We start from the raw sequence: 19,876 nt of genomic DNA, 5'->3' as shown, positions 1-19,876 counted from the left end.
TGATCTTTGTCTCCAACACTGAGGCATTTATAGTTTTCAAGATCTCCAAACACCGCATGTTTTTATTTTTTCATTTATCTCCTAATTAAATTCTTGCATGTATTTAATTAAGACTCTGAACACCTAATCACAACTTTCACAAGTATAGCTCTATAAAAAACTTGTCACTGAACATAAAAAACCGGCATAGTTTGAGGTCTTTAATATACCTGTGTATGTGAGTGATGTACCTGTGAATATGAGAACTCTGAGTAACAGTTGTTTCAACTCCCACATCTTCATAATCTTGAGTCATTCTTTTCACTTTTATACATTTGCCTCTAATGAGACACTGTATACCATTTTTTTTCAAGGTGAAATCTCAGGATAAGAAAAGAAAAATATTTTTAAGTTACATGAAAGTGCAAATATTTTCTGCATGAGGCAATTATACAAAATAACTTGTCAATTCTGCACCAGATGATCTCAAGAATGTATGTTGCTTTGTATGTTGGCACAGTTGGCCAAATTCCAAGTTGTCTCTCTGGTCTAACCTTCTCCAACTTTAGTGGACACAAGAATTAGAATAAGAGAGTATTCGCAGTAAAGATTCTGTAGCTTCTCCCTCAAATTTTGGCTTAGTGGATTTGCTATGGAGTAAGGAAATCAGTAGTTTTACCAGTTGTCTCAAGTGATTTGATGTTCAGAGTGTTGACTGAAAACAGCCCTGAGAAGACTGGGTTAGTCCTTTTGGAAGCTCTGTATAGCCTGGGTTTACAAAGCCACTTACTCACTTTGATCTCAAATATTAAAGAATTTAAGCACCCAAATTACTGTCTTATATGATCAAGTTTGTTTAGGCAAAATCTCCATTCTTTCTGAAGAAAAGATGGACAGAAAAGTATCATAAACCAAGATAGGCAAAACCTAAACTAAATCTTAAAAAGATATTTTCTTCATATTAAAGGCAGTTAAATAAGAAATATACAGGGAAGAAAAGTTCTACAAGCAACAATGAACCCTCAGTAAAATAACCTTATGCTTGTTTCTATTTTATTCATTCTCTTAACTTAATTTTAAGAGTATTTAAGTTAAAAAAAACTTTAGAATGTAGAATCATCTAGAAGGATTCTTAAAATATAAATTGCTGGAATTCGAAGTTCTAATCCAATAATCTAGAATGGTATCCAAAACTTGCATTTCTAAAAATTTCCCAGTTAATATTGATGATGCTGGTCTGGGACCACACTTTAAGAACCACTGAGTTATACTAAGAAGAAGGTATTGTTTCAAATCTTTATCTATTTTGGCCTGTTTTTTGTTTTGTTTGGTTTTGTTTTGTTTTGTGTTGTTTGTTTGTTTGTTTTTGAGCTACTATACATTGTTTTTTCAAAATCTCAAGACAGAAACAGCAATGGCTTTTATTTGCCCTAACTTTTAGACCGTTGAAGATATAAATATTGTCAATGACACTAAGATATAAACTATAATAAAAAAGGTAATTTATTTTAGGCATAAGAACTCTTGCAGCCTTTGAAAGTCAAGAAGTTTTATTCTTAAACTCAATGAAACAGAAATTAGTGGACTTTGACTTTATGGGGTTATAACTCTTGCAGATCACTGGCAAGTGTGCTGAAATCTCAGTGGTTGGGAGGGAGGGGTAATGCAGGAGAGAAACTAACCTGGCTGCAGATGGCAACTCTTGGAGAGCACCAGTGGGGTAATGTTTTGACATACTAGCTGAAGATTCTTTATCTTCAATACATCTTACTTCTCTGTGAGTTTTCACACATCAGGCATCAGTTAGGTCATCAAGGTATACTGGCTCAAGGAAGGGATGATGCAATAGAACAAAATATTCAGTGTGTGGCTGGTGAAATAGTAGAAGTGTGAGAATCATCAGAGTGAGGTTGTTTTATTTTTTTTAAAGCCAGTCTGTAAGCTTTCTAAATACACTGTTGCTGAAGAAATATCATTATGTTTGTCAGGGTGGATATGTTAGAGATGACTCCACGTAAGTCCTGGGCATTCTGGAGTAGAGAGAATGGAATAAATCTTTTGTAAAGTAGCTTATGGACACCATGTCACAGGGAATGAGTAGCATGAAACGATCTTAAAGAAAGGATGAAGAAAATTCATTTATGTGGATGGATGGCTGAAGACCAGATGACAGGAAAAACATCTCACTTGATGCCAGGGAGGACAAGTGACCACAGGACCCAAGACCAGATGCATTCACCACTAAAGAATGGCACTCACTACGCACCTTAGAACAAATGCATAACTCAAGGTAGCGGCAGAGTTGTATGAGGTTCTAAATTGATTGAGACTTAATTCTTGTCAACTTGTGCACAAAATGCTTAAAAATAAAATTCAAATGTAGAAAAAAAAATGAAAAAAGTTTAATTCTTGCACTCTTCTCCTTCTAGCTGACATTTGTGTGTGCTCTTTGGAGGAGCAGCAGTTTCTCTCCAGCGTGGGTCTTAAGAAATGTCTGGTGGTAACCAAATGTGCACATCATGAGGGGTGGAATTCAGTGGTAGCATTTCTAGTCCCACCTGGAAGGACTTTAAGGGTCATCCTAAAAGGAGAGGATGCAGCTTTAGGGGGAAGATATGTAAGAACTGAGAATGTGAGAACAGCATTAACATGACATAGCTATTAGAATTAACAGTTAGGCCACTCTGTAAACCAACAACTACCTCAGTTTTGTTTCAGTTAATTTCTGCAAATCAATTTATTTGAGACAACCATCTAGTTAACCAGGACAACAGCTCAGTTATCAAACAATAATTCACTTAATATAATTTGCTTCAAGACCTTGCCTTATTATTTTTATTAGTCTATAATGTCACACACTGTTCCTAATTTCAATCAGTTTCCAATCATGAAAGATTTACATTAAATCGCTTGATCTCAAAACCCTGTACATACTATCCACTGCCTTCCCTCTTCTGAGACATTGCCAAGACTGCTGAGGTGATATTTTCTCTAATTGCAGTACGTTTTGACAAATGTAGCTTTGCTTTATTAACAGGTTTTCTGGTGACATTTTAGGGAGTTCAAGAGAACAATGTTTTCATTTGTTCATTAAAAAAGCCCTTATTAAATACATACCATGCACCAAGTATTGTGCTAAATATTAAAGTTCAGAAACTAAAAGAAAAGGTAAAAAATAAGTCTCTGTTTTAGAATTCAAAGAATCATTGTCTATAAAGACAAAGCAACAAGTAAACATAATTTGCTTAATGCCTAGAGAGTGATTAGATGTGAGTAAATCACAGAGTGCTTTTAGGACACAAAACAAAGGTTTCTAACTGAAATTGGGGTGCAGAAAATCAACACTTCATTCAGATTGAGGTAACCAGGTTAAAAGGAAGGCAAGCAGAAGAAGCCAAAAGGGCAAAAATGGATGAGCATGACACATATGAAGACTCAATTTTAAAAATTTTTTACACTCAACTTAAAATTTTAAAAATTTTTTTCAAGTACAGTTGACATACAGTACTAATAATTTCAGGTACATGAGGACTTCTAATTAATCACTGGGTTAAAGAATTGAAGAAAGTTGAAAAGTACAAAAATGCAGGAGAAATAAGCTGGGAGAAGATTTCTGAAAAAAAAAAAAAAAAAAAAAAAAACCCGAATGCCGCTAAAAACTTGGGATTTACAAAGAAGGGGAAAAGTGAGGAATTTCAAGGTCGAGAGTTTTGTACTTAATTAGCATCTTAGGAATGTAACTCTAGGAGAATGGATGGGATGCAGATTGAAAGTGAGTAAATCACTTAAGAGGATGCTGAGTTCTACTTTCTCTAGCTGAGAAACAGTGATGGTCTTCACTGAGCTGGTGTGGCAAGGATGTAGGGGAGGGGGAAAGAGGGGGAAATTGTAAGGACAGAAAACCAACAAGAATCAGTGACTGAATGTGAAGGCTTTGCTAGTTTATGGAGGCAGATGGAGGGACAATAAACATGTGAGGTCTGATCTCACGTTTAAACATTTCAATTTATTGTGACAGTAAACAGAATAAAGCCCAAACTAAGCAGAGACAGCAATGTCACGTCATGGTGGACGAAAGGCCATGCTACATTACTTGTGTGTTCCGGTTAATGGAGGGGAGGACTGCACTCTATAATGGCCCAATAGGGCCCAGAAAACCTCTGCCTGGTGGGGGTGGAGCAGGTAGAAGCTGTGTCTGAATGCAGCGTGTCAATTGGATTATTGTTTTCCTAGTCCAGTATTTATTTTCCTAAATCAAACTACTGTTTGTTTAACTGAGGAATTAATTATATATATCCATATATCTAACATGATTTTTATCACAAAAATTGGGAGATATATAAACTACAAAAGGAAACGCTACATCTTCTTTGTAGCTGGATAAAGGAAGAGGGAAATGATTACTCAAAACAAATTACTTTTTAAAAAGATACAAAATAAAAAGACTTCCTTTATACCACCCAAATAGCTAGTCTCTCTGTGAAACTAAAATTTAGAACAGGGCTTTTTAAGCTGCATTTTTATAGTTAGATTGCCATATTTACAATTTCCTTTCTCCTGTGAAATTCTGAGCATATGTTCTGTTATCTTCTGTGCCTCCCAGATGAACAAGGTGTATGACTTGTAGTAAACGTAAATGGAGATTTGTTCTCAAGTTTTTACATGAATAGAAATAAGAAAAATACTATTGCTAGTCTATGAAATCCTGACAGTTGTTTAGCAGTTCATAAGAAATACTATTTAAAAATGGATGGCCTAGACACTTGCAAATTGCATTATTATTTTAAATTATGAAGATGCAACCATGAGAAACCTTGAACACTAGGGCACATCAGAAATTTAATAAATATTATATACTAAGTTCTAAAGTTTTAAAATCATAAAGGTTTAATATTTACACATTTAAAAATTATATTTATTCCAAGTGGATATATCTCTCATTTTGGTGTTATAAATAAAATTTTAGAACATTATGGATTTTATGGAGTCAGGTAAAGTATATGAAATTTTCTTTTGCAAAAAGGGTGGGATAAATTGCTATTATTAATAACAATATTGTTAATCTAGGTGTTCTGTGAAATTAGAGATGAAACAGTGGATTTCTCATAACACTTATATAATGGCTCCTCAGATTCTTACGTTATGTATGCTTGAATATTTTCCATTATTTTAAGAAAGAGCAATGAGGTAAATAGAGCAAATTGGAAGAATTATGTGCAAAAATAATAAAGGATATATTACTTTCAGAATATTGAACCCTGTTTATTAATAGTATTGTAAACACCATGGTCTAAATGAGCTAAGAACCACACAAATTAGTTATTCTTTTAAAATTGTCAGTACTTCTAAAATTTCCTAAATATTCTTGAAACACTTTACTATCACTTTAAATTACTTAAAATGAAGAGGGGCCCTCACTGGTTTGACTCAGTGGTTAGAACCTCAGCCCGGGGATTGAAGGGTTGTGGGTTTGATTCCAGTTAAGGCACATTCCTCGGCTGCAGACTCATCCCCAGCGCTGGTCAGGGCACATGTCGGGGGCAACCAATTGAAACACAGAGTGTTTCTCTCTGTGTGTCTCAAAATCAATGGAAAAAATATCCTTGGGTGAGGATTAACAAAAACAAAACAACAACAGATAAAATGAAGATGGGGTTGCTAAACATTAATACTAGGAGCTGTAAGTAAGTCCACTTCATGTGTCATACTGAAAGATCATTCCCACACCACAGGTACAGGGAATGTACACTCTCCGCCCTGCCTCTGCGGTTGTTTTGTCTTTTGTTTCTTACTCCGGAACTGCAATGGACCCCTTCAGTGTGTCTCTTCTAGCAGGCTAGAAAGGGCCTGCAGCAGGACTAACATGGCCCAAGTCCTAGTCCTGCTGGTATCTCTCCTCATGGTCCCGAGTATCTTGGGAAAGTCTTTTGACTTCTTAGAACTTTTGGGGTTTTTTTGTTTGTTGTGTGATTGTGTTTTTGCCATAAAATGAGAATATTGGTTAGAAATTTAGCTCCTTTCTAACTCTAACCATCAAAGCTTCCATGTTCCCCAGACTCTCCCCATGGTCTTTTATTCTGGTTCACTTGAGTGCTTATAATTGGTTACTATCTTTTCATTGCTAATTTAGACTCATTTTTTTAAAAAAACAAAACATTGTTTTTAGTAATTAATATTTCTCCCATTTCCCAGGACAGATTTAATAAATTTGAAGGGTTATAGACAACTGAAGGTTGTGTTGCTACACATAAGCAGAAATGAAACTGAAATAATGAGGTCCCATGAAATAAATGTGCTAGTGTATGCACGCATGTGTACACTCCAGGACAGTGGAGGAGCCATATGGCTGGCAGACTCTGTGGAGTGAGAACATTGAAGTCCTGCTGCTTTATGTCCTTCTTTTTAATTTCCAGTCCCTGCCCTCTCAGCAGCGCAGTGTGCAACAGAAGCTCGAGATGCACAGGTGACTTTGCCCTCACATCCACACTCTGATCACCTGCCTGCAAAAAGCCAGGAAAGGAGCCAGTCGGCTGTATTTGTTATCAGATATGTACTTTCTAGCTTGCCTAGGTCACGGTGATCTGGAGCAGAATAGGCTGTGATGACATTCACGGTATTAAGCTCCTCTCCTGCCTCTTCCTGCTGGGTGAAATCAGAGAAATAACTTAGTGAGTTCCCACATGCCTCTTCTTTCCCTCTTGCTGCCTTCCCTACCCAACTCTTGACTCTCACTAAATTAGCAAGGGAATCTGGTGTTCCTCTTAAATGCATCAGTTAAGATGAAAAGGATAATTTAGGTCTGCCAAAGCACTTGACATTTCACACATACAGAAGGACATCCATTGCCATCATTAGGAAGATGGCAGTTATGCAGTTATGTGTCAAATACATTGTATGCAGGGTGGGGCAAAAGTAGGTTTACAGTTGTTCATATGAAAAATGATACAATAATGAATAAATAATAATACAAGAATACACTCTGTTTTTTGTGTAGTCACAATTATAAACCTACTTTTGCCCCACCTTATATTTATTTACTATTGATTCAAATAATACAAGGGCAACAGAGAGATTTCATCTGTATTCACCTAGTGCCAGAGAATAATTAGTTGAAAACCTGAAAAGTAATAAGATTAATTCATAAATGTGTGTGTGTGTGTGTGTGTGTGTGTGTGTGTGTGTGTGTGATACTCAAATTCATAGCTTGGATCTTCCCAATCCTCTATACCACCCTAGCTGTCTGACTGAATAAATCTTGTTCTTGATTCTTTTTTTTTTTCATTTCTGAAGGAGAAATCTAAACAATATTTTTTAAATGGACAGTTAACAAATCCTTAATTTAAAAAGTAATTTTGATTATAAACCAAAACATTGCCGAGAGACTGTTTTTCTTTATTTTTATATAATCAAGTATAAAGATTCGGTCACTTTTTAAATATAATATTTCTTTCTTCAATTAAAAATATTTCTTCTTTCTACACAGTTTGCAGAGCCTCCATGTCCACAAGAATTTCCATTTGGTCATCAGAAAACCTGCTAGATTGGGGCAATCCTTTCAATTCTTGTTATACTCCACATTGCAGGAACTCCAGCATTCTCAGCTTCTGCCCAAATGCTAGTCATGTGCCAACCCAAACTGCCCCCACAAATATCCAAAACACTGCTTAGTGAATGTTTTCTCCACTGAGAACTCCTTTTCTACACTCTGAAGTGGGGGTGTGATTTTCCTAATGGGGAGTGGAGATGTAGCCTGTAGCCTTTGAGAATAAAATATTCTCAGAAACAAAGTCAGGGAAGTGGAGTTAGGGTCTTACTGAAGCACACAGAGGAGGATCATTTTGAAGGATTTGCTTTTATTGTCTGTTTTTCTCTTAAAATCCAGAAATGAAATGGGGATGGCAGGCAGCCATAGTTAGGAAATATTAAATTCACCCTTTGTAGTGGTAACTTTGTTAGTCAACTCAAACTTTGAATTAACTACTCACAGCCTACTAATTTGAATTTTCTCCCCTTCCATTAAAGATGGACATATATAATTAGGCTAATGTAGAGGTATGTGGGAAAGACAGGAAAGAGGAAGAAAGGAGTCTAGCTCCACATTCTCCCTATTCCTGTGGCTCAAAGGAGGTGCCTGCATCTTGTTAAGGACCAATATTCCAACATTCTACTCAGTGATGAGCACCAAATGTGAGGTGACTCATGGAATTGGAAACAGTAGGGAGGAGCATGTGGTCAGGAAAGGAGCTGGCAGGTGAATGTGTCTGGGCAGATGGGAGACAACACTCTTCACTCCCAAGATGCTAGGTCCGATCCTCCGTCCAATGAGGTAGCCACTAGCTATGAAGTTTTTGAGCATTTAAAACATAGCTAGTTTAAATGGAGTGTCTTTAAGTATAAAATAGACAACAGAATTTCAGACTTCCTATGAAAATGAAAATTATCTTAAGAGTTGTCATCAATTTCATGTTAAAATGGCACTATGTAGATATATTAAGCTAAATAATATATATTATTAAAACAAACAAATTTTACCTGTGGTTTTGTGCTTTTTCATTGTGACTACTGGAACAGTTAAATTTATCTATGTGGCTCACATTGGACAATGCTGATCTAAATGGAGGGAATTTCTGAAGGGAAATAAACATGGGGTTAGAATTCATTCAAGGACCATTAACTGAGCTTCTTTATGGCAGGCACCGAGCCAGGTGTTGGATAATAAGCAGAGGTCAATGAAACAGACTTCGTTCCTGGAGCAAGGAAAAGATGAATAGGGCCAATGTGTTAAGGTGGTGCAAAAAAAAGTTGACTACAGATGTGCATGTAGAGATAGATAATAGCGAGATCATGGGTGACCATGTTAACAGTTTAGAAGAATTTCAGCCACAGGATAAAAATGATTTGCTTTATATTTTAAAAGGTTGCTCTGGCATGGAGGTGGACAGTTAGAGCACAGCAGTAGGGAGGCCACTGCAGATAGCCCAGGTGAGAGACCAGGGGTTTGGTCCAAGCAGAGCGGATGGTGCTGTTACTCTCTGCCCTAGAACATGCTGCTTGCCTTTGTTAACTTAGGTCTGATATTCTCTTCCTTGGGTGGCAATTGCTCCCTATTATACTTCTTTCTGTCCATTTCTATTAGTCTTGGAAAATTACTCCTAATTTTCTTCTTTGGATTTCGACAAAGACAGAATGCAACTTTCTGATTCCCCTGACTTATACTTGATTAAAGCCTCTTCCCCCCATTTTTCAAAAGTGGCATATGAAAGGAAGCATATTTTTTTCTTCTTGTTATTGGTAGATTCTATGAATTTCATGGATTCAGAACACCAGAGAACATTATTGAAAATAACCAGTGCCAGCCCTGACCCGAGATTCTTTATAGCTATTGAAGATTCTTGGAGGTATTTTATTGTCTTAACACTATGTTGGAAACTTTTTAAATATGTACCAAACAGTGGGAGCAGAGTGGAGGGAGTCAGTTGGGGGAGGAATAAGGGGGACATCTGTAATACTTTCAATAATAAAGATACATTTAAAAGGATATGTACCAAACACATATACTAATTTAGAATATATTTACTTAGCAGTTTATTGGGTAATTTAGAAATCATACAAATATCTTCAGAGAATAATTCTCCACTCATTTCTTGACCGAACCCCTGAGCAGGTTAACATAGCTTTTTGTATCTTGAGTATCCTCCCAGAAATAATTGCACACACAGAGAACACACTAAAGAAGAAAGCCTCTCCTATTTCCTTCATACATTGGGGCATATCATAAAAATTGTTCTGCACGGTGCTTTTGTTTTTACTTTTGTTATTATTGAGGCATGATTTCCACATGGTAAAATACACAGATCATAAGTGTGCAGCTCATTGAGTTTTGAAAATTGTATATACCTGAGTAACTCACAGACCTACCCAACCCATTGTAAATGACTTCCTGACCCACCTTCAAATGCCACCCTGATTCTGACAATATCTCACTAGCTCTGCTGATCCCTGACCTGAGCTTCTGTCATCTCTTACCTGGGTGGAAAATGATCTCCTCATTCATTCTAGGCTCTCTCAATTTATTTTTTTTCCCATTGTCTCTCTCAGTCTTCTGGTTTGTTTTAAATTGCTATTTAATGTGACCTTCCCTAAGGCAAAGGAAGGACTTCACATGTGCCCAGGGCCCTGCCCCACTACTGAGGGTGCTGCCTGCTCACTGACTTCTTAGTTCCCTCTCACCCCTCCCCACCAGCTACAGGACCCAAAGGCCGCACCCGAGCTGGGAACAGAGAAGCCCAACCTGGCATCTTCCCCTCCCACAGCCTCACTGCCCCTACCCACAGCTGATGGACAGTGGCCAAGTGTACTGCAAACCCTGTACCCACGTGCCGGGGGGACCTGGATAGGAAATGGGCGGAAGGCTCCCACCACTGAGCCTCAGGATGCTCCTGGCATTGCAGCCCCTGGACTGAATGCCGCTGCTGTGTTCTGCCTTGAGACACTTTGCAGTGTGCACATCCAAGCCTGACCCTTTCTACTCCCTCTCCAGGCCCTGCCTGCCCCCCAGGTGGGAAAGAAAGGAGGCCACAGGAGGCGGATGGCGCCTGTACTGAGCCTCCAAGCTCTACATTGTTCCATCAACATACGCGTACAAAACACAGACTCAAAGAAAAAAATTACCAATAATTTTAAGAAGGTAGTCATGGGGCATTCAACCCTAAGCTCAGGGCCCTTCTGCGTTCAGGGTCCAGTGTAACTGTCCAGTGAATCTGGCCCTGTCAGACCTAACTCAACCGTAATCATAACGCCATCCCTTTCCCTCTTCTCTAGCCAGCTACACGGGCCTCTTGGCTGTTCTCTAAACTCCTTTGCCTCCTTCAAGTCTGTACTCAATTGTCACTCTCTCGAGGAGACATTTCATAACCAATTAATTTACATTTAATACTCCCTCAGTACAGTATCCCATTTACTCTACTTTTGCAAAGCATGTATCATCTTCCAAAATTCTATAGAAATTATTTATTATGTATATTTTTTATCAGTTGCATCCCCCACTAAAAGGTAAGTTCCATGAGGACAGGGACCACTTTCTGTTTTGTGTACCAGCATATCCTAAAGGTGTATAATACTGACTGGCATGAGGTAGATGCTCAATTAATGTTAGCTGATTAAATGAATGAATAAATGAATAAAAAATCTATTGGGAAATAAAGTGAAAAAATTGATATAACTCTCCTAGGAAAGGTTACTGTTGTGTGTGTATGTGTATGTGTGTATGTGGGGGCCGAGGAAGGAGGTGAGATGTAAGTGATGAGGAGGAGGTGTCAGTATTTCAAAAAACAATGCATGGTTTAGAAGGAGAGAAGCTATTTGCAGTTAATCAACAACAGCAGGTATTTTCCACTCTACGGAAGGGAGCAAGTCTCTGTAAAAATCAATTGATAAATAACAGCCACTTTCCCAAGGTCACAGGAGTAGTAAATGGCAGAGCCAGGATTCCAGCACACATATATTTAACACCACAGCCAGTGTTTAGTCTTCTCAGGGATATTAGCATGAAAAAAATTTAAAAAGTACCTTTTACTTCCTAGCACATATCTAGTTGTGGGGCTACATGAGGGAGATGTTTTTGACCCGAGGTTCATCCGGAGCCTTTTGTTTCCACTGTGTTCCCTTCTTTTCCCCATACTCCTGTAGTATGCAGGTAAACAGCAAAAGATAGGTTGGTAATCCCTGAGTCACATGCATCCCCGATGTATTGCTCAATTTTCAGATTAGTCTACACCTAAAATCATATCATTGCTCACATCAGTGGAGACCTTGAATGAGACACATTATCTAAAATAGTAGGTAATCAAAAAATCATTTGGGCCCAGGGACATAGGAACATACTCAGTCTGGAAATTCTCTCTTTTTCTTTCTTTTACCCTCTCTCCTTCTTTCTCTCTCCCTTTCCCTTTCTTTCTATATCTAAAATTGTAACTCCTTAAGATAAACTTTTACAACATATTTTCTAAGTGATAGCTAAAATATTTGATTAACACTAATGACTTTTATTAAAGTTTCAGTTTCAAATATTTTTTTAACAGTTTGACCCAAAATCATTTCAAGGCAGAGTGAGGAATTAATCTTCATCCATTGTGTTTATGTCATACTAACAATATCTAGTTGGTTATTGATTCAATATTTGTAGCTCTACAAATTCTACTTATTAATGAGGGCTTATGTCAAATAGTATTTTCATGAGAAGTTCTAATTACAGATTATTTTAAAATTTTAAATAAAAAATGACTAATTATAGGACAGTGATAGAATGAACAAGTGGCCAACAGTACTGGTGTGTACATACGTTAATATGTTGCAACTTTAAAGTCCGTCAAATGACTAAATATTTATAAACCCTTTATTGTAAAATTAAGACTTTTATAACCTCATTGAGACAGATAATATTCTCCTCCAACCTCATAAGACATTGCTAATTTATATTGGCTCTAGTCACCAATTCGACTTTTATGCTAATTTTAATATTCCTTTCTATTTACTAATTTCTCATATCAATTATCCTCCAAATATCTATCATGACATCCCTCTAGTTATCCATTTACCACCCCTTGACAAATGCTCCTGCCCTGGTTACCTTTAAGCATGATTGGATTATTACAATAACCTGTCTTGTCTCTCATTTACCCCCATAAGTTTAGTCATAACACAGCAGCCGGAAGGATCTCTTTAGACTATAACACAGCTCATTTCCCTCCTCTGCTCATATTCTTCTAAATGCTTCCCATATTACAAAAAGGAAAATCCAAGGTCTTTACAATGGACTTTCCACCTCCCTTCTGACATCCGTTGTTACCTACCACTGGTTCACTTCTCTCTACCTATCCGCACTTCTGTTGTTCCTCCCAAGTGCCAGTCATCTTCCATGCCATGGCCTTGCACTCTTTGTCCCTCTGGCTGATTGTCTTCTCTTTGGTGTGACTCCTATCCTTAGGGTCCGTGCAGTTGCCTGCCATTTCTCAGTGAAACTTACATTCTTCTTTTTTTGGTACACTTTTCTGTTTTTGATTTTTTAGAGAAATATTGATTTGTTGTCTCACTCATGCATTCAATAATTCAATAGTTTTGACTCCTGTATGTGCCCTGACCAGGGGTCCAATCCTCAAGCTTGGTGTGTTGGGATGACCCTCTAGCCAACAGAGATATCTCTTTCTTAAGAACAATAACTCCTGCCTTCCAGCCCAGCATTCCCTTATCTTCCTTCCCAAATTTACTTTTCTCTCTACTACATATCCACACTGACATGCTTTATATTTTAAGTAGTTGTTTGTTTATTGTATATTTCTATCCCTCTCCATCTCCAACAACAACAACAAAAAACAGAGGTTTTTTTCTTTATTGATTAAGGTATTAAATATGTGTCCTTATCTCCCCATTGCCCCCTCACTCCCCGCTTGTGCCCTCACGCCCCCTAGTGTCTGTGTCCATTGGTTATGCTTATATGCATGTATACAAGTCCTTGGTTGATCTCTCCCCCTTCCTCCTCCCCTCCCCTTTCTTCCCTCTGAGGTTTGACGGTCTGGTCGAAGCTTCTCTGTCTCTGGATCTGTTTTTGTTCATCAGCTTATGTTGTTCATTATATTCCACAAATGAGTGAGATCGTGTGATATTTATCTTTCTCTGTGTCTTATTTCGCTTAGCATAATGCTCTCCAGGTCCATCCATGCTGTTGCAAATGGTAAGAGTTCCTTCCTTTTTACAGCAGCGTAGTATTCCATTGTGTAGATGTACCACAGTTTTCTAATCCACTCAACTGCTGATGGGCACTTAGGCTGTTTCCAAACATTAGCTATTGTAAATTGTGCAGCTATAAACATAGGGGTGCATATATCCTTTCTGATTGGTGTTTCTAGTTTCTTGCGATATATTCCTAGAAGTGGGATCTTTCCTCAAAAAACTAAAAAGGGAACTCCCATTTGACCCAGTGATCCCACTTCTAGGAATATATCCCAAGAAACTAAAAAATGAGTTTTGAAAGGTCATTTTAAAAATATACATATATTATTGATTTTGGAGAGGAAGGAAGAAAGAGGAGAGATAGAAACATCAATGATGAGAGAAAATTATTGATTGGCTTCCTCCTGCACACCCCCAAATGGGGATAAAGCCTGCAACCTGGGCATGTGCATTGACTAGGAATGGAACTGTGACCTCCTGGTTCATAGGTCGACACTCAACCACTGAGCCACACCAGCCAGGCAGTAAGGCCAGTTTAAAAAAAATTCATTTTATTCAGCATTGTTTCCCCAATGCCTAGGATAGTGCCTTGTAGCAGGCATTCAAAATAGCAAGAAGGATTGAGGGTGCTTATTAAAGTTTTCTTAGCTTCTCAGTGGATTTTGTTTAGTAATGACTATCTTATAATGAGTGACTCATTGCTAGAATGGCTGAGTCGTCCTAGAGTGGTATGAATAGTAGTAGCAGTTTCATACATATAAACTGGAAAAACCATGCATAGAATTAATAAATAATAAATTTTTAAACAATTAAAGATAATTGGAAATGAGCTAATACATAAGTGGTATTTTATTGCTCTATACTCAGAACTAATTAATTTTAATGACTTTAGCTATTATTTCTATAGAGACAAATCTCACAACTATGGCTCTATCCTTGACTTCTGTCCTTAATTTTAGTTTTTTTTTTTTTTTCTGGATGACTTTATAGAGGTATCAAACATAATGCATATAAACCTAAGTCACAACATTTTATTTAAAAAAATCAGCTCTCATTTCCAAATTTCCTATTTATTACAGTAGTATCATTATTTTTCTAGTTTCCCAACCCTGAAACACTGTAATTTGTTATTTTATTCTAATTAATAGAAGGAAAGAATAGGATTTTTTAAATGCTATTAAGTTAATGAAGATTGCTTTAACAAGGATAGATTATTTACCAGAATAAAGTGACTAAAATAAATCTGGGGGGAATTCTTTATTGGGGAGGGAAATAATAAATAAATATAACAAATAAATAAGATTGTTGGGTCATCAATTTAAGAATGAGATCTAGGAGTAGGATTTTATAAAGTGAACTCATCAGACCAGGAATGAATATGCCGTAGAGATTCCTTGTTAAATTAAAGGACAATGGCCTTACCATATATTTTCCATTCTTTTCAATGACTGGAGAGCTGAGAAATGAAGGGTGTTCTCAGATTGTATGAGTATAGGGTTATAGATTCTCACGCATCTAGAATAGTACCTGCCATATGTGTCCATTTACTTGATTTGAGATTTTAGTTAGACTTTAAACAATGAGTAAGAGTAGGATGTGCAAGGGGGTTAGGCCACCTGAGTGAAGACATAGCAGGGGCAAGTACTTTCTTAGAAAAATTAGCTCATGGGCTTGTAATCCACTAATCTACTCTGCAAGGTATTGAGCAGCTATGTTTGGGGATATGGTATTTGGCTGAAAAGTTCTCAGTCTCAAATAAACCCTTGCACCGTAGAATAAAGTGTTGTCTGAACTCCAGATTTTTAACAGCAAGTGCTTCTTGAAAATCAACTGGAGCACATTGCTTAGCTCAGACATTACTTGGAGCCTAGACAAACAGTGTTAACCAGAATGTGTGAGCTGGGAAGTTTTTAGGTTAAGTGATTTCTGTCGTCTCTTAGATCCTTAGGCTGCCATGTGTTCAACCAGAGAGTCACCATCTGCAGCATTTATTTAGACGATTGCCTTTCTTTTCAGAGTACTGAATTTTCCAGCATGAAAAGGGCCCAGCCTTTTTTATATAGGCTTTTAAAGAACAGAAATAGTTGAAATATATACAAGCCACAACTCCCATTGCCTTTGCTCTGATAACTGAGAAACAAATTAACCCTCAGACTTTGTGGTGTAAAAAACAACATTCAATACGATCATAGATTTTGTGGGTAAAGCACTTGGATTGAATACAAGTATGGGTCTTCTCTCTGCTCCTGAGGTCTGGGTTGTTAACTGTAAGACTCAAAGGCAGGGGCAAACTTATCCAAAGGTGCGAGAGAGAACAGAGGCAGAGAGAGAACTCTAGACAATTGCCATGTAACCTTAATACTTGGACTCAGAGTTACACAATATCTCTTCTGCCTCATTCACTTTATCACAAAGTCATAAAGGCCTTCACAAGGTCACTAGAAGGGTAAATATATTTCACCTCATGACAGGGACTACCATGTTCCTGGAGGAGCATGTGGGTCCAGAATATTGCTGTGAATTTTTGCATCCTTTTCAAAATAGATCAAAGGAAGAAACTTATAATGGATATGTGCGTATACCTCCTTGTATATGTGTGATGCTGTGTGTGAGTGGGTGTATGAGCTATCTCACTATTTTAACAATTATTTTATTCTAATGTTAACTAAAGAACGAAGACATAACTCAGGTGGTTTCTCTTCTGCAAAGCTGTAGACTCTGATGCCACCTCTATTTATTGCCTTTCTCTACTAAGAAATGCCTCACAAAGTTTTCTATCGTTGCTGTGACACTTGGTTGAGTACCTTTGAATGACTGTGGTCAGAAACACATTGGTGTGCATTGAGTGCTCTACATTTGCTATCCCAAGAAAAAATATTTTTTCCGCACATTTATTGGGGGAGCAAAAACCTAGAATAAGAACTGTTGTTAGCCCTTTACCTAATAACATGTGTCACTCACCATCCTCTATCCCAGTGGTTCTCAAGCTTTCTAACGCTGTGACCCTTTAATACAGTTCCTCATGTTGTGGTGACCCCCAACCATAAAATTATTTTCATTGCTACTTCATAACTGTAATTTTGCTACTGTTAATAAATCGTAGCATAAATATCTGTGTTTTCCGATGGTCTTAGGCTCTACAGCAGTGGTTCTCAACCTGTGGATTGTGACCCACAGGTTGAGAACCGCTAGCAGGGTCGCGATCCACGAGTGGCATCCTCTCAACAAGCTAGAGCACTTAAAGGTATCCAGCGCCTCTGAAAAACAAGTTAAAAACAAAACATGCCAAATGTAAAGCAGGTGGGAATGTTTTTGCCCACTGGTGATTGATATTTAACCCCCAACTCTAGGGAGAATCCAACTCCCATTCTTAGGAGAAGAAAGTTTGATGTAGAACAAGGGTCTGGGATGGAGAGGTGGAATGTGAAATGTGGACATTAAAAGGGGACCTTAGAGGTCTGGTAGATTCTTAAGTAGGAGCAGTAGAGATATTATAAATAAGACTGCATGAGGCAGCTCTCTCTCCATGTCATCTGAGTGTTAAGGACCCAATAATCCAAGTGGGGCCTGTTGGAGAGGAAGCTCACTTAGTTCCTTTGCTAATTAAGGCCTTAAATTAAAGCAGCACTAAAAATCTAGCTTGGTTCGGAGACTTTGAGACTAGAAGAGGCATTCAAGCTGAAGCTCTACATAGCAAGATTGTGAATGGCACTCCTGGCATGTGTTGTACAATAAAGGCAAAATGATTTTGATATAAAAAGGCTAAACCTACACTGTGGGCAAACACAGAGGCCACGGAAGTTAGACTTCCAGAACGAAGGCACCTTTTATTGTTATTGCCTGTCATCATCTTCCTATTTTAAAGTGAATGTTCACAGAAACTTCCACTTAGGTGCTATTTTGGGGTAAAGATCATCCTGGCTCTCAGCTCATTTTGTAGAGCAGAACACAGCCATGCCCAGTGTGCATCCAATGATAGAGACCACCTTTCTGATGGCTTTAACATTTTCTTCTGCTTGATTAAGCTCTAGTCCCTTGATTTCACTTTTCCTGGGACATTTTCTTCAGATAACTTGTAATTGTAAATCCTTTCTCTATCCCATTTTGCATATATGTAAACATTTTTAAAAGCCTCTTGCCAAATTTACAACCCAGGAGCACCTTTCTCAAGGACCTGGAAGACACCCCTTAGAAATATAATCATCATGGAAAATCATCTCTGTCACCTGGGCAGGTAGGAGCCTAACTTCAATGGGCACCGATTAGCAAACACAGATAGCCTACTCACAGATAAACGTTATTTTCCAACTCAGAGAATAACTCAATGTGCTCATCACACCTCATCCATTAACCTGCCTCTAATGTCACTCAGTACCTTTCACTTGCTCACCAGCCCTTAAAAATACTCCAACCTTTTGTTCTAGTGGAGTGGAATTCCCAGTTAGTTCTGATCCCTCTCCCCTATTGCCATGGCCTTGAATAAAACCTTCCTTGTCTGTTTCATTCCATCTGGTGCAATTTTTGCTTTGGTGCTTCTCTGGATCTAGCCTCCTCTATCTGTCTGTATTGCCTTGGTTCTTTTTGACTCACCAGAGAAATCTGCTTCTCTCTTTTCTTCCTCCTTCCTTCTTGGCTACTTGCTTCTTCCTTTCCTCTTCCCCCTCCAAGGCTCTATAATTGCTTTCCAGAACCAGTTTACATTATAACCACAACAACATATAACAGGAGAGACCATTTTTATAAGGGAAAAGGTAATTTTTAACACATAATCTGAGATAACAAGGAGAAGCCATAGGTTAAACACTTCTAGCCAGATAATCTTGCTCTGCTAGTTTGAAAAAATACTGTGCTCACCTCAGAAAATTGTTATAATCTTAAAATAATTTCAAATCATATAAACTGATAGAACTTGATCATATACAGAAAGTCAAATAGGGTATAAAGATTTGGAAGCAAACCACTTGAAAGAAGGCGAGAAGACAAACTGCACAGATTTGCTTTTTCTACCTTATCCTGAGCCAAGTGTCCTGGCAACAGTCACCTGGCCTCAAATATACTCAGGTTCAGCCTTTGCCAACTTGTTTACATCGGCCCAAGCCTGGCTTCAGGGTTTTGCCCATGTGCTGCTGGGAGATAAATGTCACTCCTACTAATTACAGGTCCTACTCACTTCAAGTATAAATTACTTCATCCCAAAAATTCCTTTTAAAACAGTGTATAATTCTCTGTCACCTCCAATTGCTTCCCAGCACTTCAGGCAAGCCCCAGAATTGTTTGCAAAGTCGGGTATCCTCTAAAGAGAAGAAAGGAAACAAAAGAGGGATGGAAAAAGGCAACAAGGAATCAAAATAAAAACACCAAAATCCACAGTTACCTGCCAATATTGTAGAGAAATACTTTAAACCAGGCGTCCTCAAACTACAGCCCATGGGCCACATGCGGGTGTTTTTGACATTTTGTTTTTTTACTTCAAAATGAGATATGTGCAGTGTGCATAGGAATTTGTTCATAGTTTTTTTTAAACTATAGTCCGGCCCTCCAACTGTCTGAGGGACAGTGAACTGGCCCCCTGTTTAAAAAGTTTGAGGACCCCTGCTTTAAAAGCTTTTGAAACAGTGCCATGTCTGGGTTTATAGTGACTCAGAGGACTTCTTATTGTCCATAATAAAATAAAATACACCTTATAGTCAAAAGCAAATGCCTGCATCCATATGAAGAAGGCCTAATTGCATTACACCCTCATGGGGTACACATTTTAAAGAAAGTATTCTTATTAGTAAATGGAAATTAATTTACTGTTAGAACAAATGTAATGCAGTATCAATTTGCCTACCATGAGATTATATTCTAAGAGGTGTACTGAATCACTGCCCCCCCCCTCCTTATTAGAGAGTAGAATAGGGCAAAATGCTTTTGTGTAGATTTTTCCAGAATTATATGATTGCAAAGCATTTTGTAATTTGTAATGTGTTGGTGAAGTAACCCCCAGAACTTCGGGGCTCTAATAAGAACTAGAAGTAACTGGGCAGGAGAAAAGGAAAAAGCCATCAGATATATTGTGATGAAATAATCAAAAACTTGAATCACATAATTTCTTATTTTATAACAAACATAAATGAAAAATATGTAAATATGTATATTTATGGAGGACAATATGACATAGCCTATG

Source organism: Eptesicus fuscus, chromosome 10 (assembly GCF_027574615.1).
Source record: "Eptesicus fuscus isolate TK198812 chromosome 10, DD_ASM_mEF_20220401, whole genome shotgun sequence".
Lineage (NCBI taxonomy): Eukaryota > Metazoa > Chordata > Mammalia > Chiroptera > Vespertilionidae > Eptesicus > Eptesicus fuscus.
This window is presented reverse-complemented; position numbering follows the sequence as displayed.